Consider the following 3,877-nt stretch of genomic DNA (forward strand, 5'->3'; position numbering starts at 1 on the left):
CTACAGCATCTGATTCTTTAAAGCAAAACCAAAAACAACAACAACCACGCAACAAAACTTATTTTCCTGTGATTCTAGTGGAAAACTGTTTACTTCTAAAATTAATTCTTATAAAAATACCATTTTGAAATTAAATTTGGTTCCTAGAGCCTGTATTTTTAAACAGGCATTTAAAAAAAAAAAAAGATTTTATTTATTTATTTGGCAGAGAGAGAGAGCACAAGCAGGGGAAGCGACAGCCCATCGCTCCCTGCTCAGCGGGGAGCTTGCTCCTCCCTCTGCCTGCCGCCCTCCCTGCTTGTGCTCGCTCTCTCTGCCAAATAAATAAATTAAATAATTAAACAAATAAAATTATAAAAACAGGCATTTCATTAATGCTTCCTGAATCTAAGATGGTCAATATTTTCCTAATTTTCCAGAGCCACCAGAGGTTAAGTGACTTCTACAGCCAGAATAAAGCCAATGGCAGTACTGAGACAAATATCCTTATATCCTGATTATCAGGAAGATTTCCATTTTATCCGACCACCAGATTGCCCAGTGTGGTCTCCTGGACTTCAGAACACCGTTCAAGAATGAACCAAGATTAAATACTCATTTTTTTAAGAGTTTGTATCAAATTTGATCAAATCAAATAATGATCACCAAACAGGAAAATATCACATGCTACCTACTCCATTGAAGGCATATCAAAAAGCATATGTTAAATTCCTGTATTTAGTGCAGTGCGAGATGTACTGAGAGCCTCCTGGCAGCTATAGCAACCCAATACAGACATCCCTGAGACAGAAGTAAAGTGTAAGAAGATAAGATTGAAAATGTTAAGCCACTCTTTGATTTCAACAAATAACGTCTACATATTCAACAACATTGTTAGGCTTTAGTGAATTTTCAGTGGAGATAGATAATGGAGAGTTAAACCCATTTGTGAGTGTAGGTAATGCGGTTTTGCTAAGTAAGGGATAATAGACCTTTAGAGCTGGCAAAGTAAAAGGGTTCTCTCATGGTGTGACTGCTGGAGCGGCAACTGGTATCTCCTGGTTAAAAATGCAAGTTCTCTGATCCCTACTGAATCAGAAACTAGGCATGGGGCCAGCAATCTGTATTTAATAAGTCCCTCTGGTGATTTTGATGGGAACCGTTGGTCTAGTTAAACCAGAGGACATCTATGTCACAACTCATCAGTGAATCCTATGACCAAACAACCAGAGTGACAGGATTGGTGAGTATGGTGAATATGGTAAATGGAAAGAATAGAGCTCATGTCACATGTACTATTCTATCTTGCTTACCAGTAGGAGGGTAATGAGCACATAGTGGATGCTCACAAAAACAAAAACGGGTGCCTGGGTGGCTCAGTCAGTTAAGCATCTGCCTTCGGCTCGGGTCATGATCCCAGGGCCCTGGGATGGAGCCCTGCGTGACTGTTCAGCAGCGAGTCTGTTTCTCCCTTTCCTTCTGCCCCTCCCCCGCTGCTGTGCTCTCTCTTTGAAAAATAAATAAAATATCTTAAAAATAGATAAATTAAAAAAACAAATAGGTGGAATTTTTAAGATCAATCTAGAAAGATTTCACAGAAAAGTGGAATTTCTTAGATTTTGGAACTCAGTTTCACTGTTAAGAGTTATGTTTCCTTTTTCTGGGATGCCTGGGTGGATCAGTGGGTTAAGTGTCTGCCTTCAGCTCAGGTCATGATCCCAGGGTCCTGGGATGGAGTCCCACATTGGGCTCCTTGCTCAGCGGGGAGCCTGCTTCTCCCTCTGCCCCTCCCCCTGCTTGTGCGCACTCTCGCTCACTCTCTCTCTCTGATAAGTAAATAAAATCTAAAAAAAAAATTATTCATTTTTTTTAAAGATTTATTTATTATTTGAGAGAAAGAGAGCAGGGGAGGGGAAGAGGGAAAGAGAGTGAATCTCAAGCAGAACGGAGCCGGAGGCGGGGCTCCATCCCATGACCTGAGCTGAAATCAAGAGTCGGTCACTCAACTGACTGAGCCACCCAGGCGCCCTAGTTGTGATTCATTTTTATTACTGCCAACGATCTTTTGTTTGTTGCTCTCCCAAGTAAGTACAAACTCCTTGTCTTCCAGAATGTACTACATAGTTACTTCCTTGGGATAAATATATAGGTTAACTTTAATGAATTCTACTGAATATAAAATTGGCCCACTTTATAAATTTTCCTTTGCATATGTTTTATAAATGCATCATCCACTGAGCAATCCCTCATTCTTGAAACTGTCCTCAGCTCCTGTGACTCTACTCTTGGGTTTCCTTTTTTTTTTTTTTAAGATTTTATTTATTTATTTATTTGAGACAGAGAGAATGAGATACAGAGAGCATGAGAGGGAGGAGGGTCAGAGGGAGAAGCAGACTCCCTGCCGAGTAGGGAGCCCGATGCGGGACTCGATCCTGGGACTCCAGGATCATGACCTGAGCCGAAGGCAGTTGCTTAACCAACTGAGCCACCCAGGCGCCCCTTGGGTTTCCTTCTTTAACTCTCTATTTCTTGGTCTCATTTGCAGTATCCTCTTCCTCTGCCCACATCTTTGATGTTGGGCTTCTCCAGGGTTCCATCTCAGACCCAATTTTCCATGGATGATCTCACCCACTCCCCTCCCCCATTTATATGCCAGTAGTTCTCAAATTGTTACGTAAGCTCAGATCTTTCCTGAACAGCAGACTGGTTTACCTATATCCTAACTGATCAATTTCCCCTGCCCCCGTGCATTAAATTCCTTCAGTGTCACCAGAGTATTTTTGTTTTTAATTTCTAGTAGCACATACTTTAGAAAAATAAGAAAATATGAACAAGAATTAATATTATATGGGAAAAGGAACGCTAAAAGACACACAAGAAGCAGTCAGACAAATCTAGAATGTGAGACATTCTATAGGACAAATGACTGGCTTTCTTCAACAAATGGTGTGGGGATTGGGGAAGAGGGGAGACCATTCTAGATTAAAAGAATTTAAGAGACACAACCATATGCAATGTATGGCTCTTACTTGAATCCTGACTCAAACTAGCAATGCAAAGAAATCTTTGAAACAATTGGGGACATTTAAATGTGAAATGGGTATTAGATGGTACTGTTTCCATAGTAGTAATAATGACATAGTTATGTAAAAAAGGCCTTATCTTAGAAATGCATCTTGGTGTATAGATAAGATTGACAAAATATTAGTAATTGCAGCTGTGTTTCTTGTTCTTTCTACTTTTGTATATATTTGAAATGTTTCATCATAAAAAATTAAAATGAGAGGGCAAGTCAACTAAAAAGGAAAAAATAGGAATAAGAAAAAAAAAAAAAAAGTCCTACCATCCTGGGAATGCTTGTTTACAGAACCAAAGGGCTATCTGGTGAAAGTCCTTGACTCTGGCAATCAATCCTGGCAGCAGTCTGGGTTTATCTATGCACACGTCCTCTGTTCCTCTGCAACACGTATGAAGTACTCAGATGGTTTCTCAGGGACAGGAAATTGCAGGGTTTTGTTTTTTCTGTTAAGAGCACTAACTCTTAACTGCAATGAGACAGTTCCTTGGTCCCAGAATCATCCACTGCTGCCATCAGATTGCAACTTAATAAGCTAAAAATGGCCAGGTTGCCTGTGTTCTGCCAGCATTAGTGATAAAGTGGCCAACTATAAATTCAGATCACCAGATACCCCCTTGCTAGAGCTTTCCACTCTAGAGCATGGTAAACTCTCTGCTTGTGGGGATCACTTTTACCTTCATCACTATCAAAAACCAGAGACAGCATTGCACTTGGCCCCTAGTAAGCACTCATGTTTAATTGAACTGAAACCCTTACAGGAAAGGAGCCACAATAATTTGAAGGCCACTTAGCATAGGAAAAAATTGTGATAAGAGATTA

This window comes from Mirounga angustirostris, unplaced genomic scaffold (genome assembly GCF_029215605.1).
Source record: "Mirounga angustirostris isolate CCGP_5_RB_7025 unplaced genomic scaffold, mMirAng1.0.hap1 SCAF_6, whole genome shotgun sequence".
NCBI lineage: Eukaryota > Metazoa > Chordata > Mammalia > Carnivora > Phocidae > Mirounga > Mirounga angustirostris.